The sequence below is a fragment of the Salvelinus fontinalis genome, chromosome 18 (genome assembly GCF_029448725.1).
Source record: "Salvelinus fontinalis isolate EN_2023a chromosome 18, ASM2944872v1, whole genome shotgun sequence".
NCBI classification, from domain to species: domain Eukaryota; kingdom Metazoa; phylum Chordata; class Actinopteri; order Salmoniformes; family Salmonidae; genus Salvelinus; species Salvelinus fontinalis.
In genome coordinates, this window is record NC_074682.1 from 16,063,546 (window position 1) to 16,080,710 (window position 17,165).

Below are 17,165 nucleotides of genomic sequence, written 5' to 3' on the forward strand. Positions count from 1 at the left end.
GTAATGATCATGCCGTTTAATCAGCTTCTTGATATGCCACCCCTGTCAGGTGGATGGATTATCTTGGCAAAGGAGAAACACTCACTAACAGAGAAGTAAACAAATGTGTTACATTTTGGGGGGGGGGGGGACACTTTGTGCATATGGAACATTTCTGGGATCTTTTATTTCAGCTCATGAAATCAACACTTTACATGTTGCGTATGCATTTTTGTTCAGTGTAGATAAACATACTGTTTTTGTATTCAGATCATCAAAACCAGCTCCATAGTACCGTTAGCCACAGTCCTGCCCATTTCTGCAACCAACATGACAGAGTGAGATGGGAGGAGAAAGAAGCTTCAGTACACAAAAATAAATCACGCTTTTACATCTTCATCTAGAAATGCTATATTATCTTATCCAGTGAAATGCCAGCACCTCCATCAGACAGGAGACAGCAGTAGCTAAGGTTTACAGTAGAGTTCAAACACACCCCAAGCCTCATGGGGAAACAGCTCACATTAGAATAAAACAAGCCTTTCAAAGTCTCCTATTCTCTCACTCAGTATGAAGAGCCAAAGAAAGAGGGGGAGGTAAGGACTGAAAAGGAAGGAGGGCAGAGATTTGGGACAAGAAAACAACCATACCTGTACCTCTTCAAAAGGTCCAGGTCGTGTAACAGCCAATGGGCTCCTTGGGCTTATTCAGAGAGGTGCAAAGGTAAAAGGGATATTCGACTCTAAATACAACCCAACTACATAGGACCCACAGTAAGCATGCAGGTGTGTCTTCTCTGCCTGTCTGTCTGCGTGCTGTGTTCTGACGAGGTGCGAGTGTGTGCAAATGGACATTAGAAAGGGAATTGTTGGTGCTGCAGTGCAGGGGAAGAGAAATACACAAAGAGAAAGAGGCACAGCAGAAAGAACATTCAGAGCACAGCAGCTTCTCTTCTTGAGAAGGCACCCACCCTCCCACACACCATCATGCAACCGATAGAAACCCGACCATGGCCGAAACAAATGTGTGTGTGTGTGTGTGTGATTTGATCACGCAGGGCTAATATTATGCTAATAGCTTCATTAATCAATGGCCAATGAGCCTTTTATCTGACAGCACAGAGCGCCAAGCCTGCTATGCCTCCAGTCTGCCTATTGAGATAACATACCAGCTCTTCTCTGACTCCTATTGAAGAAGCAAAACACATGGTAATTTATCAACCTCATGAGGAAAGTTATTTGAAAAACAATATAAAATCTATACCACAAGTTTCAACTCGAGGGTAAATAATATGAACAATGAAAACACACCAGTCTACAGAGAGAGGAGCGTTAACTTTATACCTCCTCCACCACCCAGGCAGGAGCAGTGTGGAGTGTTAACGGTGTTGCTCAGCTGAAAAGCCAACATTCATTTCAGAGCGCGGCGCATGATTTCCTCCTGGCTGGCTCTTCCCTCCCTCATGGATCTGTGGAGTAAACACAGGAAGAGAGCAGGCTCTGTTCCACGCCAGACCTGGGCGTTCCTGTGTAGCTCCTGCGGGGTCAAAAGTTTACCGTGGTTTAAATGTTACCTTTCCTCGGCCAATCGCAGCAGCTGAACTATGACACCTGCAAATAATTCCACTCAAAAAGGTCTGACACCAGTTTCACCACTACCCCCTCCTTCCTCTTACTACTCCTTTTCTTTATTTACTCTGCCAATTTTGTTAGAGAATTTATGGGAAAAATAGCATTTCCGACTGTGCAGAGAGAAAGAAGCACACGCAGTAGCTTTCAAATAAGAGGACGATTTGTCTTCATCACAGATAATAATATTACATCAGGTGACTCATGAGTTAAACACTGAATTCCCATAATTAAAAAGAACCACCACCACATTTATAGCTGCAAGTGGTGAACTTGATCAAATGTGTCAAATTAGGTCAGTCCATTTGTCTCCTCGGAATGGGTACAATACAGTGCATTACACTGTGCTCTACTGTACTGTCCAAACTTGTGAAACAGACCTCTATGATTGGTTCAGATTGTCAGGCCAGGGTAGACTGACCCAATTTTAAACTACTTTTCAACGTCCATTGACATTCGGTGTCAGTCGGTGCTTAGTGAGAGAGCATGCGAGTCACAGTAAATGGAAAGAGGGTAGATTTCATGGTAGTAGGGATGGACATCTGACATGACTTCACTACTCAAATAATATCCATACATTTTTTGGGGCTATCCGATGGGGATTTGCTCGAGCGACTCAGGAGCGAGACGGTGCACACTGCTTGCTTTGAACACTAGATGACAGAAAGAAAGAGTTATGAGCTTAACATAACAGTATGCCATCTGTTTGACCAGAAATCAAAGCTTCCAAGATGTCTTCCAAGATGCCGTAGCAGTGGGATGTCCGTTTTAATTGTCTTGTCCCGGTCCCTTGTATATATCGTTTTTCTTCGTATTTATTTTTAAATCTCAATTTCCATCTATGGACTGAACATACTCTTGCAACCCGCATCACCCAATGTGGTATGGATCTGCAATTTTTCATACTTTAGAACTGGAACCCCCTTCAGAAGCTAGCCAGCTAACTAGCTACTATCAAGTTAGCCACTGCTAGCGGTCATCACCGTTAACTCCGACATCAGTCAGCCTCAGCCCTGTCAACTCCTGCCAGCCTGCACAGCGCGATATCAACGCAGAGCATATCGGAGTGTTTTCCCTACCACATCTGCGGATTCCTACCGCAAGCGCTGAACCGTTACATCGTTACAACGTCTCCGTCCCGAAGCAAGCACCAGTTAGCCTGGAGCTAGCCTCGAGCTAGGACCATCTCCCGGCTAGCCGAAGAGATCCATCAGTCTGAAGGGGTTTCTACAGGTGTCCCCCACAGGCCCATCTGCTAGCCCCGGCCTGCTAGCTGTCTGAATCGCAGTGTGTCCAGCTCGCCTAGCTACTCACTGGACCCTATGATCACTCGGCTACACATGCCTCTGCCTTGTCCATTGCTGTTATGGTTAGTAATTTGTCTTACTTCACTGTAGAGCCTCCAGCTCTGCTCAATATTCCTTAGCTAGCCCTTTTGTTCTACCCCCCCACACACATGCAGTGACCACCCCTGGCTCACATCCTACCATACCCGTGTCTGTACATTATGCCTTGAATCTATTCTTCCGTGCCCAGAAACCGGCTCCTTTAACTCTGTTCCGAACGCACTAGACAACCAGTTCTTTTAGCCATACTCTTATCCTACTCCTCCTTTGTTCCTCTGGTGATGTAGAGGTTAACCCAGGCCCTGCAACCCCCAGCATCACTCCCATTCCCCAGGCGCTCTCATTTGTTGACTAACTGTAAAAGCATTGGTGTCATGCATGTTAACATTAGAAGCATCCTCCCTAAGTTTGTTTTATTCACTGCTTTTGAACACTCCGCCAACCGGGATGTCCTAGCCGCGTCTAAATCCTGGCTTAGGAAGTCCACTAGAAATCCAGAAATTTCCATCCTAACTATAACATTTTCCGACAAGAAAGAACTGCCAAAAGGGGCAGAGTTGTGCTCTACTGCAGAGATAGCCTGCAGAGTCTGTCATACTATTCAGGTCTGTGCCCAAACAATTCGAGCTTCTATTTTATTTTATTTTTTTATTTTTTATTTTTTAAATCCACCATTCCAAAAACAAGTCTCTCACCTTTGCCGCTTGTTATAGACCCCCTTCAGCTCCCAGCTGTGCCCTGGACACCATATGTGAATTGATCACCCCCCATCTATCTTCAGAGTTCATACTATTGGGGGACCTAAACTGGGACATGCTTAACACCCCGGCCGTCCTACATTCTAAGCTAGATGCCCTCAATCATCAAGGAATCTACCAGGTACAACCCTAAATCCGTAACCATGGGCACTCTCAGATATCATCCTGACCAACTTGCCCTCTAAATACACCTCTGTTGTCTTCAACCAGGATCTCAGCCTCATTGCCTGCGTGCATAATGGGTCCACGGTCAAACGACCACCCCTCATCACTGTCAAATGCTCCCTAAATCACTTCAGCGAGCAGGCCTTTCTAATCAAATTGGCCCGGTTATCCTGGAAGGATATTGACCTCATCCCATCAGTAGAAGATGCCTGGTTGCTCTTCAAAAGGTCTTTCCTCACCATCTTAAATAACCATGCCACATTCAAAAAATGTAGAAACTATGAACAGATATAGCCCTTGGTTCACCCCAGACTTGACTGCCCTTGACCAGCACAAAAACATCCTGTGGCGTTCTGCATTATCATCGAGTAGCCCCCGCGATATGCGACTTTTCAGGAAATTAAGAACCAATATACTCAGTCAGTTAGGAAAGCTAAGGCTAGCTTTTTCAAATAGAAATGTACTTCCTATAGCACTAATTCCCAACTTTCTTGGGACACTGAAGTCAATGAGAATAAGAACACCTCCTCCCAGCTGCCTACTGCACTGAGGATAGGAAACACTCACCACCGATAATTGATCATTTCAATAAGCATTTTTCCCACAGCTGGCCAAGCTTTCCATCTGGATACCCCTACCCCGGCCAACATCTTAGCACCCCCTGCAGCAACTTGCCCAGACCAGTCCTTCACCCAAATGAAGACAGTGGATGTTCTGAAAGAGCTGTAAAATCTGGATACTACAAATCTGCTGGGCAAGACAATCTGGACCCCCTCTTTCTAAAATGATCCACCGAAATTGTTGCAATCCCTATTACTAGCCTATTCAACCTCTGGGGATCTCAGACGATACGAAAAAGATTGTAAAGCTGCCGCGGTCATACCCCTCTTCAAAGGGGGAGACACTCTAGACCCAAACTGTTATAGACCTATATCCATCCTGCCTTTCTAACATCTTCAAAAGCCAAGTTAATAAACAGATCAGTGACCATTTAGAATCCCACCGTACCGTATCCACTTTGCAATCTGGTTTCCGAGCTGGGTGCACCTCAGCCACGCTCAAAGTCCTAAACGATATAACCGCCATCGATAAAAGACCGTACTGTGCAGCCGTCTCCATCGACTTGGCCAAGGCTTTCGACTCTGTCAATCACCACATGCTTAAAATCAGCAGACTCAATTAGAGGTCGACCGATTAATCAAGTTTTCATAACAATCGGAAATCGGTATTTGAGCGCCGATTTGCCAATTATTATGAAATTTTTTTTTTACACCTTTATTTAACTAGGCAAGTCAGTTAAGAACACATTCTTATTTTCAATGACGGCCTAGCAACGTTCTGCCTCGTTCAGGGGCAGCACGACAGATTTTTAACCTTGTCAGCTCGGGGGATTCAATCTTGCAACCTTACAGTTAACTAGTCCAATGCTCTAACACCTGATTACATTGCACTCCACGAGGAGCATGCCTGTTACGCGAATGCAGTGAACTAAGACAAGTTTAATGCTAGCTAGCAAATAATCTTAGAAAAAACAATCAATCAATGACCGTCATTGCTCCAATGTGTACTTAACCATAAACATCAATGCCTTTCGTAAAATCAATACACAAGTATATATTTTTAAACCTGCATATTTAGCTAAAAGAAATCCAGGTTAGCAGGCAATATTAACCAGGTGTAATTGTGTAATTTCTCTTGCGTTCATTGCACGCAGAGTCAGGGTATTTGCAACAGTTTGGGCCGCCTGGCTCTTTGCGAACTAATTTGCCAGAAGTTTACGTGATTATGACATAACATTGAAGGTTGTACAACGTAACAGAAATATTTAGACTCATGGATGCCACCCGTTAGATAAAATACGGAACGGAATAAACGTTTTGTTTGAGGTGATAGTTTCCGGATTAGTCAAAGGTATATGGTTTAGAGAAATAATCGACGCGTTATAATTCCTGTAATAACTTGCGGCTGAACTTGAAAGGGGTTCCTTCGTTATTTTATCGTTCATGTCTTCCATAGAGAATGTCTTTATCTACTTCAAATAAGGTCTGTGTTTCGCGGAGGAGCAGACTGACAGGGGACCATGCAGACAAGCTCTGCTTTCTGCACTACAACCCAAAACTTCTTAACTGGGAATATTGAAGACCCATGAAAGCTGGTGGTTCGTTTTAACATATGTTCTCATGTTATTTGAGACCAAATTGATTTTATTTATGTATTAAGTTAAAATAAAAGTGTTCATTGAGTATTGTTGCAATTGTCATTATTACAAAAATGTGTGTGATATATTTTTTTTCTTCTTTTTTATCTGACGATTAATCGGTATCGGCTTTTTTTGTCCTCCAATAATCGGTACCGGCGTTGAAAAATCATAATCGGTCGACCTCTAGACTCAATAGCCTTGGCTTCTCAAATGACTGCCTCGCCCTGTTCACCAACTACTTCTCAGAGAGAGATCAGTGTGTCAACTCGGAGGGCCTGTTGTCCAGACCTCTGGCAGTCTATGCCACAGGGTTTAATTCTCAGACCAACCCCTTTCTCTGTATATATCAATGATGTTGTTCTTGCTGCTGGTGATTCTCTGGTCCACCTCTACGGAGACGACACCATTCTGTAAACATCTGGCACTTCTTTGGACACTGTGTTGACAAATCTCCAAACGAGCTTCAACGCCATACAATACTCCTTCCGTGGCCTCCAACTGCTTTTAAATGCTGGTAAAACTAAGTGCATGTTCTTCAACCGATTGCTGCCTGCACCCTCCCGCCCGACCAGCATCACTACTCTGGACGGTTCTGACCTAGCATATGTGGACAACTACAAATACCTAGGTGTCTGGCTAGACTGTAAACTCTCCTTCCAGACTCACTTTAAGCATCTCCAATCCAAAATTAAATCTAGAATCGGCTTCCTATTTTGCAACAAAGCCTCCTTCACTCACGCTCCCAAACATACCCTCGTAAAACTGACTATCCTACCGATCCTTGACTTCAGCGATGTCATTTATAAAATAGCCTCCAACACTCTACTCAGACTGCATCCAATTTGCTATCACAGTGCCATCCGTTTTATCACCAAAGCCCAAATTACTACCCACCACTGCGACCTGTATGCTCTCATTGGCTGGCCCTCACTACATATTCTTCAAACCCACTGGCTTCAGGCCGTCTATAAGTCTTTGCTAGGTAAAGCCCCGCTTTATCTCAGCTCACTGGTCACCATAGCAACACCCACCCGTAGCACATGCCCCAGCAGGTATATTGCACTGATCATCCCCAAAGCCAACACTTCCTTTGGCCGCCTTTCCTTCCAGTTCTCTGCTGCCAATGACTGGAACGAATTGCACATTTTTTAATTATATTTATAAAAATAAAATAAAAATCACTGAAGCTGGAGTCTTATATCTCCCTCTAAGTTTTAGCATCAGCTGTCAGAGCAGCTTACCGATCCCTGTACACAGCCAATCTGTAAATAGCGCACACAACTACCTCATCCCCATATTATTACTTATCCTCTTGCTCTTTTGCACCCCGGTATCTACTAGCACATCATCATCTGCACAGCTAGCACTCCAGTATTAGTGCTAAATTGTTATTATTTTCACCTCTATGGCCAATTTATTGCCTACCTCCCTACATTTGCACACACTGTACATAGATTTTCTATTCTGTTATTGACTGTACGCTTGTTTGTGTCGCACTGCTTTGCTTTATCTTGGCCAGGTCGCAGTTGTAAATGAGAACTTGTTCTAAACTGGCCTACCTGGTTAAATAAAGGTGAAATAAAAATACAAAATAAAAGCCACTGTCTAATTTAAGATGAAAAACAGCAGGGAAAGATTTGTATTTTATTTTTTAGCTATGCCTTAATTTCCCCTCCAAAAATTGACTTTCTGCTTTCAATTGACATGCACATAGGTCCTTTTACATGGAAAAGACCATAAAATCCACCTCTTATCATGTTGGTTCTAAGAACTACACTGGATTACAAATCTTCTCAACTGCAGCCCATTCAAGTATGGCAGGATGAATTAATTAATGTTCTACAAAAAGGCAGCTGAGGAACATTCAGCTTCCACCACCCATTTAGAATAGTGAAGTGGTAAAGGGCATTTGTTCTGGCTTGCACTTTTGAACTAAACAGAGGTTATATTTTAAAGGTGTATCTACATGTAGGTGTTTCATCAGGTAGCCTAATATAAAGTATGATGGCAGAGCCTCCCGATGTTGGGGGCCTCTTTTGCACATAGGGAAAGACAAGCTTCATTTGCCAGGCTAGTAGCAATACGGGAAAAAACGAGACTAAACAGGAGATTATTCCTCTGCAATAGGATCCCTATCTGCACATCTGAGCCATTAACCTCTGACAACAGGGACCTGTCAAAGCACTGGTGGAGTCCGGACTCCTGGTACAGATCATCAGTTGAGGTGCATGAATGCAGAGCCAAGACTTTAAAAAAAACATATTCAGAATCTGAAAACCACCAACCTGATCCTTCTCACTTCAGGGTGGAATTCTGTGTCACCCAAGACTTAACTCTACTTCTAGCTGTGTGTGTGTGGGGGGGGGGGGGGGGGGTGCAGACGTGGGGCAGGCAAGGTGGCAGTGTAGCAGTTGAGAAGTTAATCCAGAACTGGCACTCCTCTGCCCGCATGACAAAAAGCATCTGGTAACATTTCTTCCACCCCTTTTCTTTTCTCCCCAAACTTTAGAAAGAGGTGGCCCTAAACAAAACACAAATAGTCTAGCTAACAATTTACAATGGTAACAAAACCAGGGCAGGGAGCTACCCTCCCATTCGGTTGTTCAGGTGAACCAGTTTTACAAGCAAGGGAGAGAAAGTAGAGACGGGTGGAAGAGCACTGTGCAACCCCCTTCCCCCTCCTTTACTACATAGAACTAACTGTTACAAAGCCCTGCTGGTTAGAAATTGGGATTTGGTGCAATGATTGCTTCAGGCTGCACGTTTAGCCTTCATAAGTGTGGATGGCTCGCATATGGCAGAATTACCCTTGCATTTGGGTATTACCTCAGAGTTGAACAAGAGGTGAATGGGGGAAGGATTTAATATGAAGTGATAGTAGTGGAGATACACTGCACGAAGTGATAGAGACTGGGGCTTGGTGGCTTCCATTGAAGGGGGGGGGAATTCTGCCTTTTAAGTAGCTCTGCAGTTCCTACTCATCCGGTCTTTAACTCACTCTGTCAGAAATGTAGTCTTAAATATTTCAACCAGCTAACCTGTTACGGGTATTTGTTAAGATGTGGGGCTTTGGTTCCCCTCGGGTGTGCGTTGACATGCAGTGATACAGTCTACTGTCGCCACATGAATGACTGACCTTGAGCTTGTTGTGCGGGACTGTATCATCACGGAAATGTAGCATCATACAACTGGATGCTACTTTAGCGCTCTTGCCAAAGAACCAGAACTAAAATGTTTTTTAAAAAACACTAAAAAAGGTGTATATATACAGTTTTACAAGTTTTTACTTATACTGAAAAAAAATATAAAACATGTAAACATGTAAAGTGTTGGTCCCATGTTTCATGAGGTGAAATAAAAGAAGCTGATGGAATGTGTAATTGGCATGGTGACTGCAGGAATGTCCACCAGAGCTGTTGCCAGAGAATTTAATGTTCATTTCTATACCATAAGCTAGTTCCAACAAAATTTTAGAGAATTTGGCAGTACGTCCAACCAGCCTCACAACCGTAGGGTACGAGTAACCACGCCAGCCCAGGACCTCCATATCCAGCTTCTTCACCTACAGGATCATCTGAGACCAGCCACCCGGAGAAACAGAGGAGTATTTCTGTCTGTTATGAAGCCCTTTTGCAGGGAAAATCAAATTCTGATTGGGGAGCCAGGCCCATTCAGTGGGTGGGCCTTGCTCGCAAGTGGGTGGGCCAATGCCCTCCCATGGCTGCGCCCCTTCCCAGTCATTTGAAATCCATTGAATAGGGCCTAATGAATTTATTTCAATCGACTGATTTCCTTATATGAACTGTACTTCAGTAAAATCGTTGCATTTATATTTTTGTTCAATATACTATGAGTGAGATGTGGTTGTCGTATTTAGCTACCTTAAGATGAACGCACTTTACTGCAAGTCACTCTGGATAAGGGTGTCTGCTAAATTACTAACATTTAAATATTTCAAGTTAATGATCACGTGCACAAGTATATTGAAATGCCTTCCTTGCAAGCTCCAAACCCAACAATGCAGTAATCAACATCAATATAGCACTAACAATAAACAAGGCAGAAATAAATAAATAAATGAGAACACAGAAAAGTAAGAAGCTATATACAGGGTCAGATCCAGTACCATATTTACAATGTGCTGGGATACTGGAGTGATAGAGGTAGATACAGTATGTATTGGGATAAGGTGACTAGGCATCAGGATGTATGATAAAAAGAGTAGCAAAAGTGTAAATGGTGATTGTGTGTGAGTGGAGTCAGTATAAATGTGTGCGCGTAGAGTCCTGTGAGTGTGAAGAGGGCATGCAAACGTTTAAATAAAATACAAGCGTCAACTAAGATAGTCCGTGCAGCCAATTTGTTAGCTATTTAGCAAAGTTATGGCTTTGGGATAGAGGCTGTTCAGGAGCCTGTTGGTGTCAGTCTTGATGCACCGGCAATTTCGAAGCGGAGAGAACAGTCTATGGCTTGGGTGGCTGGAGTCTAATGATTTTCCAGGCCTTCCTTTCACACCGCCTGATATAGAGGTCCTGGATGGCAGGGAGCTCGGCCCAAGTGATGTACTGGGCTGTCCGCACCACAATCTGTTCGCCCATGCCATCCAGGGCGGTGCTGTTGCCATACCAAGCAATGATGCAGCCAGTCAAGATGCTCTCAAATGATGCGGCTGTAGAACTTTATGAGGATGTGTAAACTTTGTGTAGCCCAACTGTGACTTAAACCAAACAAGAAAATGACACTTAACTCCACAAGAGAAAAAGCCTACCTATTCCAAGTTAATAAGGACCACTACAGGGATAATTCAGGATTTTGACAATGAAACCCTTTATCTACATCCCCAGAGTAAGATTCATTTGTGGATACCATTTTTATGTCTCTGCATGCAGTTTGGGGGAGGGGCTTGCCTGTTTGCATTAATACATGTCACATATCAGTTTGCAAACAATGTAAAAAATATATCACTTAGTTAATAAAGCCGCATACAAACATGGTCTCTTTTTTGCATTCTTGAGTAAGGCAGCTCCAAAATGCAGGTGTTTCAGTCTATCTCAGTGCTTTGTCATGATGGGGCAAGCCAGCAGAAAATACAGAGCGTTGCGCTGCGATTGGCTCAGTGTTCTGTCACTCATGGGGACACTACGTCACCGCCAAGTCTAAGGATAGAGCTAGAAAATTCTAGCCCCTTTGGTGCTGCCATAGAGTTACATTAGAAGTGCCCATCCAAGAAGACTCAAGGTCATTGGCCACAGATAAAATTACGTCGAATCACGTTATATGTACAGCCGCTTTGGTTGGACTGATCATGTCAACATCATACTTTCGTAATCTTAGCTAGCAGTTGACATCATGAATCAAGTCGACAATCTACTGGCAAATCCTTTTTAATCCTTGTCATTTGAAAAGAAATTACAGATAAAACCTATCGGTGCTCATCGGCCATAAACATGACACAAGTTGGAAATTGTCATTTTAACAGTGAGTCGTTTGCAAAGCAATCACTAGCCTGCCATTCAGTGGAGTGGCTGTGTGGTCCCAAATCTGGGATTAAGGGGCTCTTTTCCAAGTTTAAAATGATAAATAGGGATGGACTATACGTCGGTGAACATATCGGAATCAGCCGATACCGATGTTGTCATTTTTAGCTAATATCGTCCGATTCCGATATGTTCACCGATGTATCATCCATGTCCGATGTGCAAAACCAATGTCAAAGCTGACGTGCATACGTATATAAACGAAGGTACATGGCGTAAAATGTTGCTCTATACGTGCAATACAGCATTCCTAAACAAGCCCACAATATCTGCTGTGTGGATCGAGCAGTCAACAAGTCAAGCAGTCATTTGAAAGAGTAACAACATTTCAGCGAGACAACAACTCAAAAGGCGAACTCCATTAAAGCCAAGAATTGAATTCATTGCCCTTGATAATCAACCGTTCTCTGTTGTGGGTGATGTTGGCTTTCGCCAACTGGTCGAGTACCGTTTAACACTACCAAGTGAGTTATTTTTACGATGTTAACCTACCGGAGTTACACAGTAATAGCGTCACTGATATTAGCATCACGACATACATAGTATGGAACACCGTTTGCGTGTCAAAAAAGATACATTAGCACTGTCAAAGCAGTACAAAAAAAAGTCAGCAAACACCGGCCACGAACGATGTTTACAATACTGTGTTGGTAATAAAGCGTCATTTGTTCGACCGCAACTTCTGGGGTAGCTAGCTTTACCTTGATACCTAGCTAGCACCAATACTTTTATTTTGAAGGCAAACCGCAAAGTCCACTATTGTGGCTAATACTTATTGTGGCTAGCTTCACAAAGATAGGTCAAACCATTAATCAAATAATTACAGTCTTATAAATTAGGGTTATTTTAGATGGCACCTCCCTATATAGTTAGCTAGCTAACTATAGCTACTGAAACAGACGGTCGTTTTGCTATGTTTTTGGGGAAGAACATTGTTTGCATCCATGAGCTAGCTAGCTTTGTTTATGGCCAGCACTGTATGTGCGCGAGACAACTTTTCCAGCGTCATAGCATACGTATCGATAAATCGTTGTGATGTATGAAATACGAGTGAGTGTAATAACTACGTACAAAAATGTATGAACGTGTTAAATTACTTTGTGACGGGCAGTCATATTCAGATCCTGATTGGTCAAATAACACTATTTGACCAGACAAATAGTATCTTTTTCGACATGTAAAGACCCCAAAAAATCCTGGTTGAGAATGAAACGACTGAACAACAAAACAGCACAGCAAGTAAGTGAGAGAAATAGGTTTGATGATGTTTTACTGCTAATGGGGCCATACGTAAATGCCAACAAAATAACTTTTTGGTCAGTGTGTGTGTGTAACCTTAATGGACTTGCCTAGTTAAATTAAGAACAAATTCTTATTTACAATGACGGCCTACCCCAGGCAAACCCGGACGACCCTGGGTCAATTGTGCGCCGCCCTATGGGACTCCCAATCACAGCCAGATGTGATAAAGCCTGGATTCGAATCAGGGACCGTAGTGACGCCTCTTGCACTGAGATGCAGTGGTTTAGACCCCTGCATCCATGTGTGTGTGTTAACTATACTAGAATGCTTCAAAGGCCGCTCAAGTTTTAAATATCTGTATTGTTTTTTTTGGCAAGGAAAATATTGAATATTGGTATCTGCCAAAAATATCATTTCGGTGCATCACTAATGATAAACATTCAACATTGGCCATGCTGTCAATGAAGCATGATTTGTGCCGTGCTCAAAACAACCGTTAAATCGGAACTGCGAAGAATTGACTTCAGTGAGTTCAAGACAACTGGGAAGTCGGGAATAAATGAGCTCCGACTGCGAAAATACATTTTGAACGGTCATCCAATTCAGAATTGTAAATCCAGCCACTTTCTGGAGCTACGACCTGAAGATCAAGGATGTCATCATGATTCAACCTCATTTCTCTCACCCTAATAATTTGGTCCGTTTACCCCTCCTAATTTCACCTACTGTTCTGACTTCGTGGCGCACATGTAGCCTATATTGTATGAGCTTTCATGGTCTGCATATATGCCCCCTTTATTTATCCTACGGTTCTGACTTGGTGTACAGGGAGAACACTAAGAACGGCCCATGTTCTATATTCTGTTGCTGTGCATTTCAAAAGTGCTAAACAAATAGTCACTATAACTACGACCGTCCTAGCTCGCTCATTAATGTCTAAATCTAAATTACGGATTGCCTCTTACCTGCTTGTCGTCCCCTTATGCCATAGTTCAATTGTCATTAGAAACCACATTTGTTTAAGCAAGTCAGCCATATCAGCTATGTTTTCTTTTTAAAGGCAGTAAATGAGGCAGAAATAACTGTTTTGCTGATAGCCAAGTGTATCGGTGGTAAAATGTTGGGACTACTGTTGGGACAGCTTTATGTAGGCGGTTTGTGGGCACCGGTTGTCACCGTTATAGTGCAATTAATGTATTGATTAGTTTTGTGTAGTGGCTTTGCTGGCATGCATCCCACTTGTTTTTGTTTGTTGCCCAACCAAGATTTACATGCTTAAATCGCTGTTGGTTAGCACAATTGCTAACTAGCATTAGCGCAATGACAAAGTCTATGGTAACTGCTATTATGCTAGTAGATACCATATACTTCCAGGTATTGTGGTAACGCTAGTTAGCATTGGCTCACAAACTACCTTCAACTTCCTTCATACTGGATGCAGAGACAAAAATGTTATCCATGAGTTAATTTGACTGTGGAAATATTGCCCAAATCCCAATGTAGCCTATCCCTTTAAGCTCCTCACTACCACTCCTCTTTTACCCTCAAAAACAGGGTACAGGTCAAAGTCAAATTCCAATTAGGAAAACAATCAGGCTTTCCTTTCAGCTCGCTGTGTCATCAACAGCCCTTCCGCAGCCACTACTCCGATCTCCCCACTACTCATCTTGTTAATTCCACACACACACACACACACACACACACACACCAAATACCTTTGATCCACCATCCTCTCTCAGTAACACACACAAACACACCCCTTACGACACACTAAAAGAATGCCATCTATTCAGACATCAATGGAGCAAAAATGCAGCGTGACAAAGACAGAGTGGAGGTAGTTATCAAAAAGGTCCTCGCCACCACACAAAAGGTGATGAGGCATTCGCTTATTTTCCCGCTCATTCTTATTGATGGAAGTAAAACTCCACGCTTTGAGGTGGCAAGGATGAGGGCAATTTTCTTATACTAACAATTAAATAAGGCCAAGAATGCTCTTTCAAATCCTGAAGTCTTACTGCTGACAAACACCAACTAAAAAACACACTAACAGTATCCAATCAATATGCCATGTAAATCAATGGATTGGTTCATCTGCTACGAAGCTCTGACACCACAGAGAGAGAGAGAGATGTTCCCGCTCCCATGAGACGAAACCCGTTAATGAGAACACAGTAGCAAAACGGACAAAGAGCAAAAGCAATGCATCCAAGTCACTTCTTCAGCCCATCTGTAGTCAAAGAATCTCCCAGAAGATTGATTCATTGTTAATGCAGCCTGACACCCTGTGTGTGACAGAAAGAAAGGGAGAGAGAGAGAAGGGGGATACAGAGGCTCCATTTGCAAAGAATATGAGTAGCAGCAGCAGTTCATTGGGTAATTTCCCACAGTGGCCACTGTTCCCCTCCTACAAACATACTAACACATATAGGCCTACACTGCTAGAGAAGATGTAAGAGTGCATTACATTTAATTATTTATTCATGATAAATAAATAGGCCTAATCTCAAAATTAAGAGACCATGAAGACCACCCAGTAAATAGGCTAGCTCAGTGGCCTTATTCATACTCCAGGCCAACAAGCCAAAAACCACACACACATTCACCTGACACCATGCTCGCCAGCCTTACATGTCACATGTGTGGGTAGTGGTGTGGAGGAGAGAGGATGTGTTATAACTAGGGCCTCAAGCTTTTCTTGGTCAGGTCACATTGTTAGGAAAAACTCCTGTCCCTACTTAGAAAACTGACAGATAGACATGGCTTATAACACAACAGATTTTTTTTTTAAGTATGAAGCCAGACACAGAGCATTGAGTCTTGCAAGAGGAGATGTGTAGGTCCTCCTCCTGTATATGTGCGAGTGAGTATCAGTAAGGGTGCTTGAGATTCACGTGTTCTGCCAGCAAGCAAAGACTGACTGCACACACCTAGACCTGAACCTTAAAAATCCAAGCGACATGACTCACGCTCCATTGTCTGACGAGTTACATGAGCAAGCTCTCAAAGAATGCTCCCTTACCGCCCCAGAAAGTGAATGTTCAGCATATACAGAGATCAGTAGTTACCCTTTAATTTTATTTTTAAAAACTCAATGAGGAGTTTGCACTGCAGAGTACACGTTCTCGCTAACACACACACACGTAAATTTATACCAACACCATGCACCATCAAATGTCTACACTACAGTAAATTAAAATGTAGCCTGTGAACTTGAGACATATGGTGTCATAAGTAGCCTATTCTGTACCGATGTGTGACATGTAGCATAGACTAGAGGGTTTCACGGGTGGCCTGACGTCCGTATCCAACCCACCCCTTTCCGTTGTACATAGTAGTGCTGGGTCATTAACCGTTACAATCACAGAGATACTTAACCTGCTAGACTACACAAATAGAAGAGTTCACTCACAGTCGAAATGAAATAGAATTGGTTCTGAACATAGCCCATCAATTGCCCCTCGGATAAACTTTGTAACAAAAGAGTAGGTATGAAAGCAGTCCGAAACCTCCTCGAGGAATGCACATTCAAAACGACAAATTTGGTCTCGCATCATCAGGTAGAAAGAACACTTCATACAGCCTAAAATTACGTAAATAAACGAACACGATCGAAACTAACGTTACAAGGTAGGTTGGTTGCATTGAGGCGGGTGAAACCTCTACCTATTCCAAGTAACTCGGCACATCAGATCAACAGGAACATTTGCCACATGTTTAAAACCCAAATCAGTGTTATCAACAAAACACTTTAAAAACTTGAAAAGAAAACACCGGCTATTAGCAGAAAAACTCACCCGCTTCAATGCATTCATTGAGTCTACCACTCCAGTTTCTTTTTTACCTCTATTAACTCTCCGCCATCTTCACCACTGTGCTTGTTTAAATGGGAAACACTCCCAAAGCGCAAGAAGCCAGGGGCGTATTCATTATGCCGCTTATGTTGCAAAACGTTTCTTAAACGAAAGCAAAGGGAACGAAACGAGAAGGGACCTACCTGAATTTGTCCAATAGAAACTCTCGTTTTGTTTTACAACGAACAATAGTGTTTCTATTGGCCAGATTTAGGTAGGTACCTTCCCATTGGCTGAATTTGTCCAATAGAAACCCTAGTTTTCGTTGCGAAACGGAACATTTAGCAATTGTTTGGAGTGCTGATTACAACCCATCTTGCAACAGAGCGACAGGGCTTCTGGGTAGGGTAGTTGTCTTCCTCCTCTATTAGCATAAAGATGTATGGGCCTTTCTAAATATGGACTACACGTACACGAATTAAATAACCTACCTATGAGACAGGCAGCAGCAATGCA

The 17,165-nt window shown here is 42.9% G+C and overlaps 1 protein-coding gene across 4 annotated transcripts in view; it reads right to left on the reverse strand.

Annotated features, from left to right (window-relative positions):
- Positions 1-16,802, reverse strand: part of LOC129815061 (nuclear receptor coactivator 3-like) — a 42,305-nt gene extending 25,503 nt beyond the window's left edge. For 2 of the 4 annotated variants that reach the window (XM_055868382.1, XM_055868381.1), the window contains exon 1: positions 16,653-16,797. The gene's annotated coding sequence lies outside the window, so the exon portion shown is untranslated. Of the gene's footprint in view, positions 1-16,652 lie in introns of all 4 variants that reach the window. The other 2 variants (XM_055868380.1, XM_055868379.1) reach the window with 2 other exon arrangements.
- Positions 16,803-17,165: the final 363 nt, after the last annotated feature.